Source organism: Podarcis tiliguerta (assembly GCF_965153285.1).
Source record: "Podarcis tiliguerta genome assembly, chromosome: 9".
Lineage (NCBI taxonomy): Eukaryota > Metazoa > Chordata > Lepidosauria > Squamata > Lacertidae > Podarcis > Podarcis tiliguerta.
In genome coordinates this window covers 15,984,953-15,997,063 of record NC_139542.1, presented here as the reverse complement: position 1 = coordinate 15,997,063, position 12,111 = coordinate 15,984,953, and positions in this window count along the sequence as shown.

Below are 12,111 nucleotides of genomic sequence, written 5' to 3'. Positions count from 1 at the left end.
GATTTTTAAGAGGCTCCAGGTCTGGTCTAGTCTAAAAAGCTACCCAGGAGTGCCACATAAAAACAGTCTCTGGCTCCTCAAGGGAGCCAAAACGCTGCTCTTAACCCGGTAGCTGTCATTTATCCTGGCAGTTTTTGCTGCTCTTTGTCTGAAGCCTACTCATTAAGAGAATCAGTTTTTTTAAAAAAAAAACCAAAAGACAAGGTCGGATCAATGTTATAGGGTTGATAGGCTTCAGAACATCAATGTGACATCCTGTGATTTGAGAAAACAATGAACTGACATCCATTCATTTCCAAACATGTCACTTAGGATCTGAAAATGTATCCATTCAACCAAAATGTATCCATTCCACAAGTCACAGTTAAATAAGTAGTTTCACATTCCAAGCAAATATTCTGTCCCAGAACCCTGTCAGAGAGCGCACCCAGAACGAAATGTCACAGTTTGTGGGAAATCCCTTTGGTACCTTAGGGCTACTTCATAGTTACCGTTCACATCATTAAGCACAGAGAAATCTTGCTCTCATATTGTCGTTTAGTCATGTCCTGCTCTTTGTGACCCCATGGACCAGAGCACAACAGGCACTCCTGTCTTCCACTGCCTCCCGCAGTTTGGTCAAACTCATGCTGGTAGCTCTCACATACCTCTCATACAGATGGGGAGTTTCTACATTTCTCCAGCTACTTCTTGCAGAAATATTCTGATAGGTTGCATTTATTTATTTATTTATTGTTTGTTTGTTTGTTTGTTGTATTTATTTATTAATTTTCTATACTGCCCCTCACTGTTGGATCACAGGGCGGTTTACGACATAAAAGCGCAAAAATACATACCATGGTAACAAAGAAAAACAATAACCCCCAGTGTACACGTCGTAAACAGTTTTAAAGGCCATAGATTGCTTAATTAGCCAAAGGCCCTGGGAGAAGAGGAATGTTTTTGCCTGGCGCCTAAAGATATGTAGTGAAGGTGAGCCTTTGTTTGGAGTAGACGGAAATATTCCATTAAACAAAATATTCCTCTTTCTTGGATCTGATCTGACTTATGTGGCAGACAGGGTCGCACACACATAAACACATATTCAAGGAAAGAAGCTGGAATCCACCAATTGGCAGGGCTGAACCCAGCCCGCCCCCTCCTTCCCTCACAATCACCTCACAATATTGTACTTTTGCTTTGTACTTGGCTATGTGTGTACAGCTATGCCTACCATTGTTATGGAGCATTATGGGGAATTAAAGGGGTGGCGCTGCCTGGACTGCTGCCAAACCTGCAAGATCAGCTTGCCAGTTTGCCAGGGTCAACTAATAAGAGAGAGGCCCCACCAAAGGAAACTCAAGATTCATAGAGTCCAACTGGATGTTCCCTAGAAGCCAACAAGTTGGGCACGCATGAAATAGCTCTTTTGCAATGCTGCTTCCACCCCAGCCATGGGTATTCAAGGGATGCTGCCTCTGATACAGCCATCAATAGCCACTGATAGACCCGTCCTGTGTTTCTGATAGACCTGTCCCTTAGCCTCCTAGCTAATCTAAGCTGACGATGGATGGTGAGGACATCTTGCTTTCATAGAGTGCCCCGTACATTAATTCTGCACTGTGTGAAGACGTCCCTTCTTCTCTTATCTGCCTTTCTTACAGTGAAAGATTCAAAGTGAGTCCTGAGGAACAAAGAAGGAAAGAAAGTAAATAGTTCCTTGATAGTTTTGAGGATGTATGGTTGTTATTCTGGATGCAAATGGCTTAAGCTGTCCTGTGGCCTAGTGAAGCACGCAGAAATGTAACTTTTAAACATTCGCCCATATGCACAGAGTCTCCAGAGCATCTCTGACCAGAAACAACCAGTTTTTTTGTGCAAATTTAATGAGATTTACATTTTTAAGGATGGAAGTGCACTGATAATTGCTCTGAAACTGTTAGCCTGGTTCTTTGTATTGCCTGTGAGAAGCTATTAGTTGGCAAAGCCATCAAGCTTTTTAATTTTTTTAAAAACGGTACTCCAGGATAAGAAATATGAGGCAACGTTCACCCTCATGACGAATAAAATCTATTAGTGTGACTGGATAGACAAAGAGGGCAAATATGCCTGTACCTTTAAAGCAAGGAACCCTTTTTCACCTGAGTGCCACATTCTTCTCTAAGCCACCTTCCAGGGGCCGTATGCTAATGGTGGGTGGAGCCAGAGGCAAAAGTGGGCGGAGTAATGGATGTGACTCTTACCTTTCTTCTGCTAGCTACATTCCAGCTGTGCCAAGGTCAGAGGTTTACATACAAATCTCCACCCAGGGAAGGAAGCAGCAAAAACACAAGTTCAAGAACACATTCAAGCTGGGCAAAAACACTCAAGGAGGACATGGGCCAGGGCCAGGGAGGGATGGTGGCTTCAGGTGACTCCTCAGCAGCAGGGAGATGCCTGGAGGACTCTTTGGTGCCAACTTATAATGCAGCTATTTTCCCAGTCATTTGCAGAAGACTAATTTGGCCCAGTCTTGGAAGAACAGAGCCACCTGCAATATTGAAGGCAGTTTTCCCCCCCTACAGTATATTATGTGGGGTGGGGAGAATCCTTGCCCCTCCATTTTGGTTGAATGAGCCAGACACGAAAAGTCCCACCAAGTTCTTTGATCCACAAAGAGGAAGGCAGGGGGAATCCAGGTGCTTATGAACACCAAGATCCCTGGTTTCGTCTGATCTCAGGTGTCAAGACCCACCCTTACCTATGAAACATGCCATGGGGTCTGATTGATCACTGAATGACAACTGTCACACAAACCAATGGGAGAGAGAAGGAGTCCTTAAAAACTGAGCTGTCGTACGCACACCGGGCTCCATCCCCACCCTAACTCCAGAATCGATTGCTGACCATCAGGAAACTTGCAAGTGACCATCCTGGTTGTGTTACTCTTGAGTAGAGTTGCTATATTTCAACAAGTAAAAACCAGGACACCCTGAAAGTTGCTGAGCTTCTTAAAGGAAGACCCAAAAGTTGTGGAGCCTTTTTCTTTTTTACAAAAACTCCCCAAAAACGTGACTTGCCTAATATCCAGAACAAAGCGTCACATTTCAGAAATCCCCCCAGGACGACAATTCTGCCTTTGAAATCCCGGTAATGTCCAGGCAGCCCTACTCTTGAGGAGACCAGCTTAGGATCTGTCAGGTTTGTGCCACAGAGTTCATTTTCTTTCAGTATTCTGCTTTTGTCCATTTGCTTCATTCTTCCCTTCCTTCCGTCCTTAATACGGATTCAGAATTTGGTGCTTACCAACCTCAGGGATCTTTGCAATCTCCCACTCGCTTAAACTGCTGGGACACTCTGTGAATATAGGTTTTGGCTGTTATAGAGAATCACACTCTTCTGATCTGTGGGAGAGACAGGGAGAAAGAGTTGTGTGCTGGCTTTAACCTCAAAGTGAGCTGAGAGGGATCGACTAGAAAATACAGGCTCTGTTGTTTCAGGATCCCCAGATTTCTTCCCAGCTGGAGAAGACTGTAAGTTCAGAGGGAACTGTTGGCAGTGACTACCAGGTATGTGGGTGGCGCTGTGGGTTAAACCACAGAGCCTAGGACTTGCTGATCAGAAGATCGGTGGTTCGAAACCCCGTGACGGGGTGAGCTCCCGTTGCTCAGTCCCTGCTCCTGCCAACCTAGCAGTTCAAAAGCACGTCAAAGTGCAAGTAGATAAATAGGGACCACTCTGGCGGGAAGGTAAACGCCATTTCTGTGCACTGCTCTGGTTTGCCAGAAGCAGCTTAGTCATGCTGGCCACATGACCCGGAAGCTGTACGCCAGCTCCCTCGGCCAATAAAGTGAGATGAGCGCCGCAACCCCAGAGTTGGCCACGACTGGACCTAATGGTCAGGGGTCCCTTTACCTTTTTTTACCAGATAAAAGGCACAACTGGCCTACTCCACAAGGCCATTGGGCATAAAAGGCTCTCCTGAACATCTGTCTTCTGCCTCATAGTATATTTAAAATCATTGGTTCACTTGTGGTACTTTTGTCTACTTTGGTCTGTTTGTAATATTTCATGTTTACATTTTTATGTTTTGTAACCCACCCTCGGGTTGGTGACACTGAAGGGCAGGCCAGAAACATTTCAAATAAATATTGAAATAAGAGTAAGTATTTTCTTCACTTTAGGCCTTCAGAACCTCTGCAGTGCTGTTTCATGGCAGAAGACTGAGATGACACCCAAAATATTTGCATACTTTGCATTAGCATAGCGTCCATTATGTACCTTAATGTTTTTCAATCCAAAACGAGGGAGGATTTCCAACTACCTGGAACAAATGCTTTTCGTTTCCTCTCCGATTCAAGCCCGGTGACACAAAGGTGCCGTTGTTTAGCCAGAATCCAGATCCATTTGTGAGATACCTGAAACACTCAATTAGGTAAGGTGGAAAGTAAGAGGCACTGGAACAGCATGTGGAATATTTGCTGTATTCAGGTCGCATGGAGAGAGTGCGTGATCAGTAGGAAATGCACACAGGCTCCGCGTCGCTTTTCTTGCTTATTTTATCCCCAATGCAGCTGGGTCTCTAATTGTACAATTAACCACATCTTGCGAGGGAGCTGTGTAATCGGAGTGGACTCTGTCATCTGCTGAACCCAAAGGCCGGGGGGAAGGTGGCTCATTTGTTTGCCTGCTTTTTCACTTTGCTCAGGGGTGGCGTGTTGCAGGCTATTAATAAAATGATAACCTATCATTCTAATTGCCTGTTCTTTGGGAATGTCTGCATCCGTTTTTTACAGTGGGGTTTTGTGTAACGACAGCTGCCTGTGGCCATCCTTTGCGGGTGAGGCAGGTGGCAACCAAGAAATAATGTTTGTTTTGTGCCGGCATCCTGGCTGTGAAATCTCTTCCTGAGACAAGTTCTCCTTGGGGTCATCATTGTTATGACTTAAGATACCAGGCTGAAATATTTCCCTCTGTGCTTTAAACAGCAGCTGATGGCTCATTCAGACATTGGGATCATTGTGTTAGGTTCTCCTGGTTATAATGCTCACACACACACACACACACACACACACACACACACACACCTCAGTTTCTAATGTTCCTTTTACACCAAATCACCTGCGGCATTATGGAACGGTGGCTTTTTTTTATCGATATACCACCATGTCACACTAAGTTACATTCACACCAGTGGGCGTTGCGTGCCAAAACAGGCATCAATGGGCATATTGCCAACGTTCTGCCCCTTTATACCCTCCAACAGGACACTGCCCAAATCCAGGACGCCATCTTCCAGGTCCAAAATCCCGTGCCAGTCACTTAACAACATGGACCCAGAAAAAGCGCATTGTCAGGTATGGTACCCGAAAGCACACATATTGGGGCACCATGCAAGATCACAGACTCCAAAACCCCACTTTTTTGGGGGGGGAATATTTCAGCCTGAAATGATTGCCGTACTCTTGCAGGGGGAAATGGGATGTCTGGGTTTTCCTGTGGCAGTTGTGTTTCTGTTTCCCCATGGTTCACGTATGAAAGCAGTGGGAAAGAACTGTATGCAGGGTTCGCACCCCAAATTTCATCCCTCAACTTTCCAGGTTAGTAGTGTGACTTTTTTTTCTTTCTGGAAGCAACGAACCTGGAAATGAGCACTGAATTCAACTAGATTTTCCAGAAGTGGCTTCTAGGTCAAATGAAAGATCACATAAAATGTTGAAATTATTGGGTAAGGAAACATTGGAAGGGGAATAAATATGCACTCTGAATTGTATGAAGCTGTTAGTGCTTCATTTCATTCTTTGTAACCGTGGCTTAGCATTACATGCGAACCAGGTTAATGTGTGAAAATAATTTTTTTGGCAGGAGGTCGGGGTGGGGGGAGCCTGTGTGTCTTCAGCTGCAGTCAGCCAAGTCTCAAGCTGGGAGGCCTCAGCTGGCAATGGGTTCATGGGAAAGGTAGATTTTGAGCTGAAGAAAGGGAGAAGTGAAATCCCATTCTGGGAGAGAGTACCAGGAAGAAGGGGCAACAGGGAAGATGACTGAATTTCTGCAAGCAGAAGCTTAAGAGAGAAAGGGAAATGAAAATATTCAAAATGAGAGACCAAGGCAGGCATAGGCAAACTCGGCCCTCCAGATGTTTTGGGACTACAACTCCCATCATCCCTGACCACTGGTCCTGTTAGCCTAGGGATGATGGGAGTTGTAGTCCCAAAACATCTGGAGGGCCGAGTTTGCCTATGCCTGGTCCAAGGGGATATGAAGATGTCAAAAGTCATCCTGTTATGAGGCTTTGAGAAATCAGTGTGCTTTTGCAGAGACCCCCGTCATTTCTGATAACATTTCTGTTTTCGTGCGAGGTGAATTTTCCGCTTACGTTAAGACAGGCTTGCAGTTTCCAATACTCTCTCATCCACAGGAAATCAAATCAGAGGAGCAGTGACAGTGGAGCTTCTCAACACTTGGAGAAATGGAGATCATGCCAGAATAGAAATCCTTCCAGAGAAAATTCATTTGTGATCTGACCCAGCAAGCCAAAATGGCCCTGTGGTATTCTGCCTTGCGTGTCTTCCCATACAGCTGTGCTTCTCAGTCGTCGATCACCAATTGCTCTCTTGAGGCCTATCAAGCAACAGCCCAATTGACCTGATACGGTTGGTAGAATCCTGTTATTTCCTCCACCACCCCGTCAGCAGCCAAGTCCCAGATCTCATTTCTGGCAAAGCCACCTGACTTCTTGCAGCTTAATGTGATTGTTGGAATTGCAAAGTTAATCTTGCCCTGCAAATACCAAATACGGCAAGACTTATCAACATGCTTTCACAAGTTAGCTATATTTATCTTAAGAGTGCAAGGTCGGTCTCCCTGTTCCTGTAACTCTTCAAAAAAAAATCACTATTCTTTTATATGTATTTAAAATTCCTTATTTAGGACGTTCCTGTGGCCATGGCGGAGGACTCCTAACAAAGGACTCGTGCAGAGGCAACTAGCTTATAATTTGTAAACATCAAGCAATAACAATATTCTGTTTTAATCGTATGTGTGTGGATTTTACATAAATGGCACTACAAACATTAAAAGGGAGCACCATACCTCCGAAGCTCCGTCTTTCAGCCTGCCACCACAGAACCTCTCCACTTAGTCACACTTGACCTCAGTATATGCATTTTTTATAGGCATTACTTGGCTGGAGTAGTGCTTTGCAAAACTCAGAGCATTGCAAACTTTAAAGGATAGTGGTGTGTCCGTTCTCATATTGTTTTGGAAAGCTCACTGGGAAGAAAAGTGTGATATAAATGTAAGTAAGTAAATTACCCTATTGTAAACAGGTAGCTGTTTACAATCACCCTATAAATGTTGTTGGCATCTGTCTGTCTTGAAGTCAAACAGCTGTGCTAGCAACACTGAGGTGACCACCCCGGATAGCAAGCGTAGGCAGCGTGTATCTAGGCTGCCCAGAAGAGAAGACAGTTGAGATTTCTATTCCACCTTAAGGAGCAGACGTGTGGAACTGTTGCGTGTCACATGTCTGTTTACATTCCAGAACAGCTTGCTGGGAACTTCCATTGTGTGTATAGCTTTTGCTATTTCTAGTTCTCTCCGAGAAGACGAAGAGAGAGAGACATGTTTCTTTGTCCTGATTTATGCTTAATAAATCTGTAGTTGTAGTATGCTTCCACAAGCCTCACGCCTATTTTGTGTGCGCAGTTCAATCTGCTGATAGTGTGCCCTGGCTTTGAAGCCCAGGTCGCTGATTTACGGCGGAGCAGAGGCTGATGTTTTTTGCAGTGGGACGGCTGGAAGGAGACGGCCCAGCTGGGGCTAGCCAGCTGGCCTCCTGGCCCTTTGCATGTCAACAAAGACATCCCCCCTTGACCTCACTGATGTGGTCCAAAGGAAAGCAATATGTTTGGCACCGGCACCTTTGCATGGTTTCGGGGTGGGAATGTTTTTCAGCCCTGCCTGCAGATGCCTGGGACTGACACTGGGCCCTCCTGCATGCAAATATGTCCAACCGTGGAGGTACAAACCCTTCCTCACTTTGCACAGGTGGATAATAACTCCTGAAACGGAGCCATACAACCCTACGCCTAAAGTAGCTGAATACAAGTTCTGACTGTAGCAAGACCTGAGACTTCTCTTAACTGCAAAGCAAGTCAGAAATGTGCCACAATGAATAAACTTTATCCTGGCACCAGGTGAAGAAAAACTAGGTTTTACCAGACCAGGCTCCACCAGCCTGCAATTTTAAACACACTTATTAGGGACAAATTGCCATTGAATTCAGTGAAATTAACATGTCAGGCTGCACAGTTGCAGTTCTAAGACAAGGCCCACTAAACCTGCTCAGGATTGCCTGAAATTCCATGCACACTTTATTTAACCCAGTTTGACACCCACCCACTCACGCATTTGTGTACACACACACACACACACACACACACACACACACAGAGGCTGGGAGCCTCAATGGCACCCCTCTGGAGGTTATACCTGAGGCAAAAAAACCCCAGTTAGCCAGGTAGCAATGGCTCTGGGCAAAGCTATACATTATACAGCGGTACCTTGGGTTAAGAACTTAATTTGCTCTGGAGGTCTGTTTTTAACCTGAAACTGTTCTTAACCTGAGGTACCACTTTAGCTAATGGGACCTCCCACTGCCGCTGCGCTGCTGGTGCACGATTTCGGTTCTCATCCTGAAGCAAAGTTCTTAACCTGAGGTACTATTTCAGGGTTAGCAGAGTCTGTAACCTGAAGCGTCTGTAACCCGAGGGACCACTGTATTGCCAGAGAGGTTCCCAAACCCATGTGTGCAGAGGAGTGTGACGATTTCCAGGATAGAAATGGCCAAGTCATGTGGGGCTGCTTAGCCCTTCTCTCCCCCTGTCATTCCCCCAACCAACCCATCTTCCCAGCTGTTTCACTGCATCCTGACTTATTTCTGGAATTGGGAGTCAAGGGGATGTGGGCAAAATAGCTAGGCAGGAGGGGTTGCAGGGGAACAGGGAGAGTCATGGGGAGAGCTGTAGACTCCATCCTATCTGCTGCTTCTCCTCTGAAAATATATCTCACGCCCATCTCCCTGCATTTATGGCCCTCATCAAACCCAGTGGCTGGGAACTTGTGTTAACAGATGGAATATATATCTACACCCTAAGCCTTGCTGAATCCAGGGCCAAACTAGATGTGGCATGAAGTCATTTGCATCTTTCTTCTAACATATTTGTTTACAAAACTAGAAGGCTCTCTGGAAGGCTTAACCCTTTCCCCTCCACTCATTGTTGTTTACTTGCTTTTGTTCAAAATTGCCACTTTTGTTCAAAATTGTTTTTGTTCAAAATTGTTTGCTTTTGTTCAAAAGTTTTGCTTTTGTTCTAAATTGTTGGTTTTCCACCTACAGGAGGAAACATATGCATGTCTGTATCTCTGCTATAAAGGCAGCTGCTGAGTGATTTTTAGAGGGGAAATGGTGAGTGGGGAAAGGATTAAGCAGACCCTCATACCTCATCTAGTTTGCACATTAGTGGCACTTTTGAGTTTTGGTTTAGAGTGCAAGTATGCATGAATAGGAGAAACCTTTAACCTTTTTTTTTTTTTTTTTTTTTTGCGCAGAAAGCCTTGTGGAGAAAACCATTTTTGGTTGTTAGCAAGTTTCTGAATAAACCTAGGGTAATTATTGCCTTGGATATCTCTTTGTCAAATTCATCTCTGTTAGCCAAATCCTAGAATAGATTCTACTACATAAACTGACGCTGGTGTTTATAGATGCTGCTGAGATATAAATAGACTTTTGATGGCAGGCTGTGTAATAGGTTTTCCATTTTCATAATTTGGAGACAGCCAAAGAGCTTGTTAGTGGGGTGGGGTAAGATGGAGAAACTCTGAAGCATACATAGATGCAACTCAAGGTCATGTCTAAGAAGATGGAAACAAGTCCCTTACAACAAATATTTCACACACTGTGGATTTTTCTATCCAACCACCCGAAGTTTATTATAACGAAAGTCAATCCTGCAAGTTCACCACACCCTGAACCAAATTAGGGAAGCGACTCAGATTGGATGTGATTTGTTAAGATTGCGAACATAAACTCTCCAGCTGCAGTAGAACTAACACACCCCTTGGTAACCTCTAGATTAGATTACGGCAGTGCACAGAAGCCGCCTTTGAAGAGACCTTTGCTGTTCACTACCAGCCTCCACCAGCCAAAGGTCTCCCACACCCTCAAGTGACTTTCCCTTTGTTTTGTACTGCCTCCCAGAACTCCTCCCAGAACCCACCTCTCATTCTTCCCTCAAATACCTCCTCAAAATCCACCTTGTCCGTGAAGACTTTGGCTCAACCCTCGAGTTCCCACGCCCTCCTGCAACTCAGCCTATAATTAAGCCTAATGCACTTAAATTAATCCTGAGCAATTGCATATTCCTTCCCTGTTTATCCCTGCCTCCCCTCCCTCTGCTGTTTCCTCCGTGTCAAATTTTAGATTGCAACCTCCCTGGTGTAAAGACCCGTCTTGTTGACCCGTGCTCCGCAAGATGCCATCGCACAACGATGACACCACATGCACAGGCCTGCTTGTAAATTGCCACTGGTCCAGAATTTGGTGACTGGTACCAGCTGGGAAAATGAGGCCAATTGTGAAGGAGCTACGTTAAGTTACTGGTGACTTTGTGGGCTCAATTCAAAGTTCTGCTGTTGCTCTTTTGATCCCTGTAATATCTGGGTGCAGAGTGCTTGAAGGGAAAGCCTGCTAAAATGTGCTCCCTGCCCTCCTGAATGTTTTCTTCTTCTTCTTCTTGGAAGGCCTTGCTTAGTGTTCTCTCATCATGGGAATCTCAAGCTTGGTGCATAGTTAGATGCAGTGCTTGGGCATGTTCTGCACAAGCAATGGAATGAGGTGGCAGAGCAGACTGTACCACTTGAGATTGTAGGTTGTGATGGGTGGTGGCTACCAATTTTTAAAAGCTTTCCCACAGATGAAGCTTAGTTCCAGAAGCAAACAGGTGGAGGCCATCTAGGAAGGCTCTACCCTGCCTTTGGTCAATGGTATGACAGGTCTCTACTTGCAAAGAGGTGTTATGTCATTTTTTACGGAGAGGAATATTCCCTTGACCTCACAGGTGGCTGAAGGGCGACCTTCTTGCAATGGCGCAACACCAGAGGTGCAAGAGGTGTAGGGATGTTGCAGGTTTGTCAGAAATGGAAACAGGAGTGGAAATTGCCGCAATTCACATATTTGCCCAAGGGACAGAAATTGCACAAGCAAATCCAAACAGTCATCGATAATGTTTCTAGGCCTTTCTTCCACATGCTCTTTTGCTTCTTATTCATTATTATCAATAGTGCGTTATTACAGTGGTACCTCGGGTTAAGTACTTAATTCATTCCGGAGGTCTGTTCTTAACCTGAAACTGTTCTTAACCTGAAGCACCACTTTAGCTAATGGGGCCTCCTGTTGCTGCCACGCCGCCGGAGCACGATTTCTGTTCTCATCCTGAAGCAAAGTTCTTAACCTGAGGTAATATTTCTGGGTTAGCGGAGTCTGTAAACTGAAGCGTATGTAACCTGAAGCGTATGTAACCCGAGGTACCACTGTACAAGCGTTTATCTGTGCATGTGAAGTACCATGTATATTGATAAAAGGTAAAGGTAAAGGTACCCCTGCCTGTACGGGCCAGTCTTGCCAGACTCTAGGGTTGTGCACTCATCTCACTCTATAGGCCGGGAGCCAGCGCTGTCCACAGACACTTCCGGGTCACGTGGCCAGCATGACAAGCTGCATCTGGCGAGCCAGCGCAGCACACGGAAACGCCGTTTACCTTCCCGCTAGTAAGCGGTCCCTATTTATCTACTTGCACCCGGGGGTGCTTTCGAACTGCTAGGTTGGCAGGCGCTGGGACCGAGCAACGGGAGCGCACCCCGCCGCGGGGATTCGAACCGCCGACCTGATGATCGGCAAGTCCTAGGCACTGAGGCTTTAACCCACAGCGCCACCCGCGTCCCATGTATATTGATAGTGTCATATAATTCATGTTAAGCGTCTATCATTTATGATTTTACCTTTGTCTTCACAGAAAGCTGGTCTCCTTCCCCACCACAAGACACACCCGCATTTCATCAGTAGAATGCTTGCCATGGTCCCTTCACACACAC